General features: G+C 44.8%; 1 protein-coding gene across 2 annotated transcripts in view; it reads right to left on the bottom strand.

The window, feature by feature from the left end:
- The window catches only part of PCNX4 (pecanex 4), a 241290-nt gene that overhangs the window by 38887 nt on the left and 189456 nt on the right, over positions 1-12947 (bottom strand). The window lies entirely within an intron of this gene.

The following is a 12947-nucleotide window of genomic DNA, read 5'->3' on the forward strand; positions in this document are numbered from 1 at the left end:
AAATTCGCCTATGCAAGTGTGCGATCGTATGTGTACGAAGAGCTGCAAAAATCTACTTTGTGCAGTCTCTGCGCAGCCCAGGACTTACTCAGCCGCTGCGATGATCGGGGCCAGAGCCGACGTCAGAAACCCTCCCTCGAAATGCCTGGTGCCTCCTTCGTTTTTCCGGACACTCCTCTAAAACAGTCAATTGCCATCCACAAACGTCCTCTTCCTGTCAATCGGCTTGCGATCGCCTGTGCGATCGCTTTGTTCGCACCATCCCGGCGCTGCAGACTGACGTGCCTGCACATTGCAGTGTATGCACAGTTCAAAGCCGATCATCTGCTGTGCAAAAATGCACAGCAGTGATCGCGTCTGACTTGGGCCCTATAACGGGTCTTATTTTGAGTTTGTTGCATATGCATTTTGCTGCAACTGCTGATTAAAGGGCTGATGCAGACTTGATCACTGTGCTGCTAATTTTGCTGTCCTGCGTTCGGGTAGTCGCCGCCCCCAGGGGGAGTGTAAATTCACCTATGCAAGTGTGCGATCGTATGTGTACGAAGAGCTGCAAAAATCTACTTTGTGCAGTCTCTGCGCAGCCCAGGACTTACTCCTACAAATATTTGTCATTCATATCAGTCCCCTCCCTTTTGACGATTACAGTATGAATTCCGCAACACCTCCCAGTATATTTTTGTGGTGTGGGAGGAAAGCCATACAAACATCGGAGAACATAAAAACATCATACAGATGTCAGTAATGCGCACCACTGTGTGAGTCTTGTTTATATTTATTGCCTAAATTTTGATTTTGATTTAAAATCAACAGACTAAGAAATGAGTTTCACAAAGAAAAGAAAGATAGACGGTGAATGCAGAAAATTCAACAAAGAATGGACTCCTAAATATTTTTTTTTCCTTGTTGGTGAAAAAGCAGTGTGCTTAGTTTGTAAGGAATCCGTGGCAGTATTCAAAGAATATAATTTAAATCGCCATTTCGAGACAAAGCATGCTTTGAAGTATAAAAATTTATCTGCTGAAGACAAATTGGAGAAAGCCAATGAGATGGTTGCTCGAATCCAAAAAGAGCAAACATTTTTTACAAAATTGTCTTCTGCACAGGATGGAATTACAAAGGTGAGCTATTTAATAGCACACAAAATCGCCAAGAACAGTAAGCCGTTCACCGAAGGAGAATTTATAAAGGAATGTATGGTTGACTCTGCTGCAATATTGTGCCCAGACAAGAAAAAAATGTTTGAAAATATTAGCTTGTCACGGCGAACTGTTGTGAGGCGCATCGAGGACATATCCGAGAATATGGAACTGCAATTAAAAAAGAAAGTCAACAATATGTCATATTTTGCGTTAGCACTGGATGAAAGTTGTGATGTCAAAGACACAGCCCAGTTGATGATTTTCATTCGAGGTATCAATGAAAATTTTGATATTACAGAAGAACTGGCATCAATGCAGTCCATGAAAGATACAACAACTGGAAAGGATTTAATGGAGGCTGTAAATCAGTGTGTATCCAAACTTGGAGTGGAGTGGGAAAAATTGGCTGGTGTGACAACTGACTGAAGCCCCAATCTAACAGGAAAAAATATTGGATTGCTAAAAAGAATTCAAGACCAAGTCAGTGAAAAGAATCCAGAACTCAAAATTGTCTTTCTACATTGCATCATACATCAAGAGGTCCTTTGTAAAAGTGTTCTAAAATTAAGCAACGTTGTGGACACAGTTACAAAAGTGGTCAACTACATTCGCGCAAGAGGATTAAATCACAGACAATTTGTAGCTCTGCTAGAGGAGACTGAAGCTGAGCACACAGATATCCTGTATCATACCAATGTGAGATGGCTTAGCTTGGGGAATGTTTTGAAAAGAGTGTGGGAGCTGAGAGAGCAGATTGGGGTGTTTCTAAACATGAAAGGAAAAGAACCCGATTTTCCCCAGCTGAAAAACAAGGATTGGCTATCTGATTTCGCATTTGCTGTTGATGTTATGGGCCACATGAATGAATTAAATCTAAGATTGCAAGGGAAGGGGCTTTTTGCTCATGATCTGCATTTCAGCGTGAAGTCATTTATGACCAAATTGCTGCTTTTCTCCCGTCATTTAAGGAACAAGCAGTTCACTCATTTCTGCACTTTGCATCAAGTTGCTGTTTCAGATGAAAATCTGGAAAAATATGCATCATCAGTACTCGATTTACATGGGGAGTTTTCACGGAGATTCAATGATTTCAAAACAATAGAAAAAGATTTATCTTTGGTCTCCTCACCTTTCACATTTGATGTCGACAATGCTCCTTGTGATCTTCAACTTGAGCTTATTGACCTGCAGTGTGATGCTTTGCTTAAAGAGCAATTCAAATCAGAACCTCTTCCACGGTTTTATGCCTCTCTCAATGGTCAAAACTTTCCAAAGATCAAGGCTCATGCGCGGAAGATGCTTGTGCTATTTGGTTCAACCTACATATGCGAGCAGGCATTTTCTGTGATGAAATTTAACAAGTCAAAACACAGATCTTCCATGAATGATGAGCACCTTGCAGCTGTGCTTCGGATTGCGACAACAGAGATGATGCCTGACTTCGCTTCTCTGGTTAATGCGCATCAGAGGTTTCAATCATCTCACTGACTCTTTTATGTAATTGTTAATTCCACCTTTGATTGTTAGTTTCTTTTTTTTTTAAACGAACACTCCACTTGATTGTACGAAGGCTTGAGTGTTTGTTATTTTTTCTCTCTCTTGTTTTCTGTCTTCTTTCTGTCTTCTCCTCCTCTTCCTCCATTTCTGTTCCTTTTACTCCTACCTAGACATTTACTGTGTTCTATATTGTATCAGTGTTCATTTTCTTATTCTGTTTGCTTCGTATAATAAAATATTTTTTAATCAAAATCTAACAGCATTTTTGTGATAGATATTGTATATACAAGATATTTTGTATGTGGCCCTCGAATATTCGCTGGAAGTGTTAAGCGGCCCCCCAGCTGAAATAATTGCCCACCCCTGGGTTAGAGGCTTGAGCAGCGATGAGAGATTGGAAATATGTTTGTTTGGCAGTGTCCAGAGCAATACGATAAGAGTGGTACACAGTCTTATATGTGAGAAAGTCACTTGAACTATGAGATTTACGCCACTGGCGTTCTACTTTATGTGAGAGTTTTTGTATGTGTCTTGTGTATTTAGAGTGCCACGGTTGACATCTAAGTCTACGTGGAGTGTGATGGGTAGCTGGAGCCACTTCATCAAGTGCTGTTTCTAGAGTTTGGTCAAGGTGTGACACAGCAGTCTCAGGAGAGGTGAATGTAGAAAGTGGTGAGAGCAGTGGTTGCAGTGAGGTAGATAATTGTTGAAAATTAATAGCGTTAATATTTCTGCGGCTTAGAGGCAGATTGGTAGACTTCAGGGACATTGAGTTTGAAGTAATGGAGGAGAGCATGCAGATAATGTTGTGATCTGAGAGAGGGAAAGGAGTGTTAGTGAGTTCAGAAACAGATCATAGTCTGTTGAATACAAGATCAAGGCAGTGGCCCTCCTGGTGAGTAGGGGAGTTAGTCCATTGGGAGAGGCCAAGAGAGGAGGTTAGAGAGAGTAGTTTAGAGGCATGGGGAGATTGTGGACTGTCAATAGAGATATTGAAATCGCCCATAATGATGGTGGAGATGTCAGAGGATAAAAAGTGAGGGAGCCAAGCAGAAAAATCATCCAGAAACTTTTTGGGTTGCCCAGGCGGGTGATAGATAGCTGCAACACGCAGAGAGAAAGTGGTGAAAATCCTAATAGAGTGTACTTCAAATGATGTAAATGTGAGTGAGGGAACAGGTGGTAAAACAATGTGAGTGTAAGATTTGGACAGTAATATTCCAACTCCACCTTCTTTACAGTTACCAGGCCTGTGTGTGTGTGTGTGTGTGTGTGTGTGTGTGTGTGTGTGTGTGTGTGTGAAGTGGAGGCCACGATGTGCCAGTGCTGCAGGGGAGGCAGTGTCTGATTGTCTGAGCCATGTCTGTCACAACCCTGACTAAAATCATATCATTTGGTGACTTACCTCTGACATCTGTCCTGTAACCAGCATGTTTCCTGCTGGCTGGGATAAACAGCTCACCAGTATGATTTCTCTGTGTGCTGAGCTCACTCTCTGCTAACGAGTGCATCTATATTGAGTAACCTTCTGTGTGAATTCAGAACTCAGCAATTCTCTGCATGGTGTGCCTGCATACAAATCATTGAGGATTCTGACATCCTCAGCTTCGGTTACAAGTATTGCTGACGTCCTCAGCTTCTGCTACAAGCATTGCCGACGTCCTCAGCTTCGGTTACAAGTATGCTGAGTCCTCACCTTCTGCTACAAGCATTGTCGACATTCTCGGCTTTGTGTACAAGTATCGCTGACATCCTCAGCCTCGTCTTCAAGTACTGCTGTCGTCCGCAGCCTCATCGACAGCTATCACACTGGTTCCAGCCAGTGATCTGTGACTTTCCTGCATTGATGATCCTCCCAGTATTCCACCAGATCTCACGTGACTCTCCATTAGGTGACAACCCAGCTACCCATTGCACTGGTGGCTTCCACCACCAGTGTTCCAGTATCCATAGTTGGTCACCTTTCCTCATAAAGTATACTGCCTGACTACTACGTCTGGATGAGCAGATCATTCACTAAGCTAGCCCGATCCTGTCCACTGCGCTCAAGACCAAACCCAGTGTCCAGTTCTAGTTCGGGTTCACAAATAACCTCAGCCGTGACAGTAAGCACTGACCACATGGATCCGGCTAGTGGTACTGGGTTAAGTGCAGACCTGCTTCAAGCAATAGCAGCTTGTCTGGAAGGACTTGAGTTAGTACAGTGTCAGACGGTTAAAGGCTTCCAGGATCTTTCTGCTCAACAAGACTGGTTCCAGGCGACTCTGGCTACGTCGCCACCACAGTTTGCAGTTCGAGGCTCCCCGTCATTTCCTCCTGCCTCCTCCAAAAGTTCTAGCCCGAATTCTCCAGCATTAACTTCAGGTGCGTCAACTGAACCTCTGATTCCTGATCTGAAAGAACTTCATAGTGCATTTTTTCAGAGAGGTCGACTCCTTTGTTTGTTTATTCTCCGACCACCCGGATTTCTTTTGCCCATAAACATGAACAATTAAAGTCTCTTCTTCCATTGTTGAAGCAGTTACAAGACCATCTCTTCAGTATTGTACGGAATATTTCTAAACTTCTTGGTGACCCTTCTGATATCGTAAAACTCCCCTCCGCACCCGCGTGTAACCCGCGGCCTAAACTTTCCGAAGATGAACGCAAATGTCGCAGGCAGCTCCATCTTTGCTTCTATTGTGGGAGTTCTGATAATTTCATTAGAGACTGTTCTCTTCGCAAGCCTAAGAAAGAGGTCACATCCCAATCTCGCTGTGTCTATGTCCACAAATCAGCTCAAGCATTCTCTCCGTCTACAGTGTCCTCCAACAGAGAATTCAAGAAAGACATCCATAAAGAGGCTCAAATCTATGATTGGGGTCCTAGTACAGGAAGATCCAATTTTCAATTTGGGCACCGAAGGAGGTCATTAAAAACACTTCTCACTAAAGAGTTTTCTGACTCCCTAGCCCCAGGAGGGGGCTCCAAGTGTCCAGCCCCAGGAGGGGGCTCCGAGTGTCCAGCCCCAGGAGGGGGCTCCGAGTGTCCAGCCCCAGGAGGGGGTTCCAAGTGTCCAGCCCCAGGAGGGGGTTCCCGAGTGTCCAGCCCCAGGAGGGGGTTCCGAGTGTCCAGCCCCAGGAGAGGTATCCAAGGGTTCAGGCCAAGGTGGGGCATCCGAACTTTCTGCGCCGGGTAGGGTGATAGACTCTACAGCCTCTGATATTCTAACCCCAGAAGGGGTGTTCCATGGTTTAGCCCTGGAAGGGTTTTCCAACCCAGTGGCTTCAGAAGAAGTATCTATTCTGCTGTCCCCTGGTGAGGTATCCTTTGTTCAGGCTCAAGAAGTGGCATCGGAGTCTCCTACCTCAAAAGAAATGTCTAGTCTGTTAACCCCAGGAGGAGCACTGGATTTGCATGCTCTAAGAGAAATTTCCAGCATTTCAGCCCCAAGGGAGGTATCAAGGGCTAAGGCCCCAGATATGGACATGAACTTCCGTCCATCATCTTCTAAGAGTGCATCCAGCACGGTCCAGCTTCAAGGAGAGCTGTCTGAACACCCAGGTTCCACTTCTACTGATCCAATCATCTCCGATTCCAATCTGGTCCTATCCATCTGTCCGGATCAGTCTCCTTTAAAGCCAGATACCTGTTTCGGTTATAGCTAGCAGATTGAGTTTTTTGCTCTGAAAAGGTCATGAATAGATGTTAATTTGTTGCAAACAGAGCGTGCATTCCATAAAGCACAGTTTAGTGACTTGGAGGGAGATGGGAGACATGTGATATTGATAAGGTTTGTTGGATTTATATTCCGTTGTGAATCAGCTGAATGTGAGCGTGGTATGTGGATGGGACCTGGATTTGGGGATATGTCACCAGCTAGTAGAAGCAGAAGAAGAAAGAGGTATGCATAGCTGTGGGAGGTGTGTGATAGTTTCTTATGGTGACAGGTTGAGGATGTTACAGTTAGTGTACATAGATAGGTTAAAAGCTCATGAGTATTAATAAGAGGGGAGTGGATTAATTAGTGCAATATGTACAGAGTGATGAATAACAGGAATAGTAAAGGATGTTGTCATTTTATAGAGGATACCATGAAGTGCTATTAGGAAAAACAGTTTGTGGAACATGGTGTTTTCAAAGATAAAAGTATAGATATGTAAGTGCTTAAGGAAAATGCAAGTTAAATGGTGAAGTTACCTGGTTTCCAATGTTTTTCAATGTTTGTTCAACTGTTGGTTTAACTGTTCTTTTAGAAATTTCCTAACTTTGTAATTTCTAAACTTCGTATATTCCTAAACTCAGAAAACTGCCCCCTCAGACAACTGCCCCAGTTAGTGCGTCTACTTCCCTCTAATGCGGCGCGTTGGGACACCGGCGCTAACAATAGTGACTGGCTGGCAGAACTGACTGACTGGCTGAATCAATGTAAAAGGTGAGAGTGCAGTGTCAGTGACACTGCACCTCACTGTCACCTTTTACATTGATTCAGCGTCCAGACATTGCCCTCCGCGATATCAACCACTCTATCCGTTACATTACCCATCTCGGGGCTTCCAGGCCGGCAGGCCAGGTGCTGTGTTGCGGAGTCGGGGCCTCTGGGGATCTGGGCGCGGCTGTGGTGGGGAGGCACTTCTGTGACATCACGCGCAGAGGAGGCTCCGGGGCTCAGAGTATGCGGCGCAGGGTGGGCTATGAAAGCCTTCCGCTGCGCCGCTTTCATACACATCTATGCCGGTGGCCGCAGCAGCTTTTGTTCCACCTGCGCCATGGCTAGGGAGTAGGGATAGTTGATGCCGGAGGGGGCAGGCGGACTGGCAGCTAGAAATAGGACGCTGCAGTAAAAGGATTTTTTTCCCCTATGTATAGCGCAGAGACTCTGTACCGATTTTTGGCTCTCCAAACTTCCATTGAAAGTATAGGAAAAAGGACGTGGCCACGCCACTTTACCAGTGGCCATGCCCCCTTTTGGAATTTGTAGCAATTTTTATGTGTAAATTGTTGGAGGGTATGTTGCTGCAGATGCAGTGGGCCTGTTTTGGGGTGTACACCTGGAGCTGCAGCTCCATTAGCCCCATTGTTAATCCTGGTCTGGGAACACACAGCAGCCAAAGGGCAGAGCATCCCATTGGATGTAACCTGTGTGGGAAGGCGTTTCTTGCCCAATCAGCTGTGGACTGGGTGTGATAGACCTGCTGCTAACCCAATAAGAGCTCCTAGCCACGCCCAGAGTTATACACAAAGGCACAGAGTCACAGATCTGGGCCATTATATAGGAGATATATATATATATATATATATATATATATATATATATATATATATATATATATAGGAAAACAATGGTAGCCGGCACTCGCTTTAGTTGTGACTCCAGTTACCCGCTTTACACTTTAATGTATGTACTGTCTACATGTGTTTAATCCACAGCTGTGTTTCTATGGTGACGGGTACAACACACACTTACACCGCCCCTTGTGGACGCAGGACGCCGGCGCCGGCGCGCACCGATGACGTCACTGCATGTCCCGGAGAGCGGAGGTGAACGATCTTCACGTGGTGTTAGGTAAGCTATTTATGTTTTGTATTTTCAGTTTTGCTGTTGGTCTTGATAAAAGGAGTAAATCCTGAAACGTTGACTTAAGCAGCTGCTGTGTCAAGTGATTATTTCAGTCTCGTCGAGTGCCGGCTACCATTGTTTTCCTACCATTGCTATCTGCAAGCAGGGCACCGGAGCAAGTTGCTGTTATATACAGAAAAGGAGTGCAGATTATCCCTTTTGCTCTACATTTACCATACAAGCGGATTGCATCCTAGTATGAGTTATTAGGGCACCCTTTGCCTTTTTTCACTAATTGTGGTGACCTTCACTGGTTTTATTCTGCGGGTTAAGCTGTTGGATTATGTCAAGCACGGATGTAGTGCCTGGATTCCACAATGTTATTTTACCTGTCGGAGAGGCATTGAGCCTGACCGATTCAGAGGCAGACACCATTCTGTTTTCGGACAAATTCCAGGACTCCTGCGGGGGAGACACAGCAGAACAAGTCTTTCTTCAATTGGACAAACTTAAGAAACGTGAAATAGACTTCTATTTTCATGGTGTGACTTTATCAGATTATTACCGTGATAAAAAAATCCCACGAGGTTTCCGGATTCGCAACACCCCCACGATAGGCCGCCATAATCCTGAATTTTGCAGACGGTGGGCGGCTGTATTGAATAAGTGTTCTTACGATCTTATCCTCTTGGTAATAGAGGAATCCCGTCGGGAATTAAATTGTGCCAAAGAAAAAATCGCCGCATTCGAACTGAAACATGACGATTTGATTCGCGTGGAAACATCACGAACATTGGCCCTCATTCCGAGTTGATCGGTCGCAAGGCGAATTTAGCAGAGTTACACACGCTAAGCCGCCGCCTACTGGGAGTGAATCTTAGCTTCTTAAAATTGCGACCGATGTATTCGCAATATTGCGATTACTAACTACTTAGCAGTTTCAGAGTAGCTCCAGACTTACTCTGCCTGTGCGATCAGTTCAGTGCTTGTCGTTCCTGGTTGACGTCACAAACACACCCAGCGTTCGCCCAGGCACTCCCACCGTTTCTCCGGCCACTCCTGCGTTTTTTCCGGAAACGGTAGCGTTTTCAGCCACACGCCCCTGAAACGCCGTGTTTCCGCCCAGTAACACCCATTTCCTGTCAATCACATTACGTTCGCCGGAGCGAAGAAAAAGCCGTGAGTAAAAATACTTTCTTCATAGTAAAGTTACTTGGCGCAGTCGCAGTGCGAACTTTGCGCATGCGTACTAAGCGGATTTTCACTGCGATGCGATGAAAAATACCGAGCGAACAACTCGGAATGAGGGCCCTTGGTCGATAAACTCACGGCAGACCTGTCCAAATATAGGACGGACCTCATAGAATTTAAAAAAGCCAAACGGAACACGGTTGATAGAGACTATCAGGAAAATTTGGTGTACAGCTGGGCATACAATCGCAATACCAGTGGTACACAACAAAAACCAAGATTCAGACGGCATAAAAAGTTCAACCGAGACACAGAGAACTCAAGCGCAATTTCATCCAGTGAAGCGGAATGTGCAGGCGCCCAACCGTCAAAAAACTTCTCAAAACCACCGGCGGGTGTTACTACCAGGGGCCAACGAAACCCCAAAAAAGGAGGTACACCCGGCGTGGTGGACAGTGGGCGCGCCAAATCCAAAAGGACGGCGAGCAAGAAAACCTAGTCTTCAACCTGTCATCCAGGAGCCTCACTCAGGATGAAGTTGCTGTTTTGAATAAGGGGCTTTCATATGTCCCGACTCACAAACCTGATCCTTTCCGCAATAAAATTGACCTCTACAAGTTTGGACGCAGATTACGTCTGAAAGAACACTTCTCGGACAGTATACAACAGACCTCTGATGTTCCTGCAATTTTTAAACCCTCTACCTTCGATCCAGTCTCCCACAACCCTAATATCAAGTGCTTTATCAGTTATATGAATAATATATACGAGGAAAATCAGTCCACTGACCTCAAGCACGGCGTGAACCTTTCCGCTGCAGAACAAAGAGCATTAAAATCCTTAGGTGCATACACTGATATAGTCATCCGCCCGGCGGATAAGGGTGGTGGGATCGTAGTTCAAGATCTCAGGGCCTATAAATCTGAGATCTACACTCAACTTGCGGACACGCGTACGTATCATCTGCTGCTTGAGGATCCGACTGCTAAATATAAGGCTGAAATAGATGCAATACTGAAGGAAGCAGCCGATAGCAATGTGATAGATTCTAAAACACACATTGCGCTGACCCAAGATTGGCCGGTAACTCCAGTGCTTTACACGATTCCAAAGCTACACAAGAACCCCACATGCCCCCCCGGCCGCCCGATCATCGCGGCACGTGACTCGTTATACTACACTATATCCAAGTATTTGGATATGTTTCTCCAACCAATAGTGAGTGAGCAAACGCCGTGTCTTAAAGACACCACCGCTTTTTTGACACATATTCGGGCCCTCACTCCATTGCCTGATAAATATCTTATGTGCACAGTAGACGTCGTTAGCCTGTACACTAACATTCCCCATCATCGGGGAGTTGAGGCTATCAGGCGCTGTATTACTGGCAATCAGAGTTATATTGGGCCGGATGTCAATTTTTTCATCCAATTGTTGGAGCTCACTTTGAAACGAAATTACTTCATTTTTGATGGTAAACTGTACCAACAACAGTCCGGGTGTGCAATGGGTTCTTGTGTAGCTCCAAGCCTGGCCAACCTTTTCATGTGTGAGGTAGAAAAAGACCTTTTCCTGACTAACCCTATGATGTCAAATAAGATCAAATCATACCTTCGCTACATCGATGATATTTTCATCCTGTGGTCGGGTACAGCAGAGGAATTCAGTAGTGCTATGCACCAAGTGAACTTGCTTGATACGTGTATCAAATTCACGTTTTCCTCAAGTTTTGACACTATACATTACCATGATGTAACAGTTATACAGGACCGGAATCACTGTTTACATACGACACTTTATGTCAAAGATACTGATAGGAACACTACCCTACACGCCAACAGTCATCACCCCCCAGCAATGAAGTGGGGTTTACCGTATTCCCAATTTCTCAGGATTTTCCGCATCTGCAGCGACAGTACGGATGCAAGCTCACAGATTGATACCATGATACGCAAGTTCCGTGCGAGGGGGTATAATTTGAAACTTCTCAAAAAAGCGAAAGAAAAGGTCCTGTCTAAAAATCGTGTGGACCTATTAAACAAGAAAACTTGCAGGGACTCCAGGGACCGAGTAGTCTGGCCACAGGACTTTAGTACCAATAGTGCCCAGACGGTCAACTCCGCAAAACGGGTATGGCCAATTGTATCCAATGACAGAGCCCTGCCATCCTTCAAAGAGACGTCCATTCTTCCAGCATTCCGCAGGGGCAAGAATATTAAGGACATTATTGTTCATAATGACATTTCCAATTTTCAGAAATCTACGACTACACATTTTCTGACACGTAAACCGGGTAACTATAGATGCTTGGGCTGCACCACTTGCAGTTGTCTTGAAATAGGACAGTTCTTCCATCATCCTAGATCAGGCAAAAAATACCTGATCAAAGCTCCCTATACGTGCTCCAGCCGGTATGTCATCTACTATATTAAATGCCCCTGCGGACTCCTCTATATTGGTAAAACGATACGCCAATTTAAAGAAAGGATTGCCCTCCATCGCTCTAGTATCAGAGCTGCCTTGGAGGGAAAAGGCTCCGACCAGCCGGTCGCTCGCCATTTCAAGGAACACCATCATAATTTAGCATCAATTCGCTATAAAATCATTGATGGGGTACCAGAATCCAAAAGAGGTGGTGATCGGGGAAAAATTTTATTGCAGAAAGAAGCACATTGGATTTACATGTTACAAACAGTTAAACCACTAGGGCTTAATGATATCCTGTCGTTTACATGCTTTCTGTGATTCATGAGGTTTAGACTTGTTGCATTTTGGTTGGGCACTATCACTTTAAGTGAGACTTTCTGTCCCACTGACCAGTGCTGTTTTATTTGGCAGTCTACTAACCCTTTACCTTTTTACCTTTTGGCACGTGCTGCCTGACAGTGCCACACCGTGGCAACAAATCATATGCCTATGGCCATCTGCCGTTTTTTCCTTCTGTATATAACTGATCCGATTGTTATTTACACTGATAATTTTTGACCAGGTTACTCATTAGTGACCATATCGCTTTAGTTGTGACTCCAGTTACCCGCTTTACACTTTAATGTATGTACTGTCTACATGCGTTTAATCCACAGCTGTGTTTCTATGGTGACGGGTACAACACACACTTACACCGCCCCTTGTGGACGCAGGACGCCGGCGCGCACCGATGACGTCACTGCATGTCCCGGAGAGCGGAGGTGAACGATCTTCACGTGGTGTTAGGTAAGCTATTTATGTTTTGTATTTTCAGTTTTGCTGTTGGTCTTGATAAAAGGAGTAAATCCTGAAACGTTGACTTAAGCAGCTGCTGTGTCAAGTGATTATTTCAGTCTCGTTGAGTGCCGGCTACCATTGTTTTCCTACCATTGCTATCTGCAAGCAGGGCACCGGAGCAAGTTGCTGTTATATACAGAAAAGGAGTGCCGATTATCCCTTTTGCTCTATATATATATATATATATATATATATATATATACACACACACACACACACACACACACACACACACACACACACTTGCGGTGTGTGTGTGTGTGTGTGTGTGTGTGTGTGTGTATATATATATACATATATATAAATAAAATGAA

Source organism: Pseudophryne corroboree, chromosome 12 (assembly GCF_028390025.1).
Source record: "Pseudophryne corroboree isolate aPseCor3 chromosome 12, aPseCor3.hap2, whole genome shotgun sequence".
In the NCBI taxonomy this organism is placed as follows: domain Eukaryota; kingdom Metazoa; phylum Chordata; class Amphibia; order Anura; family Myobatrachidae; genus Pseudophryne; species Pseudophryne corroboree.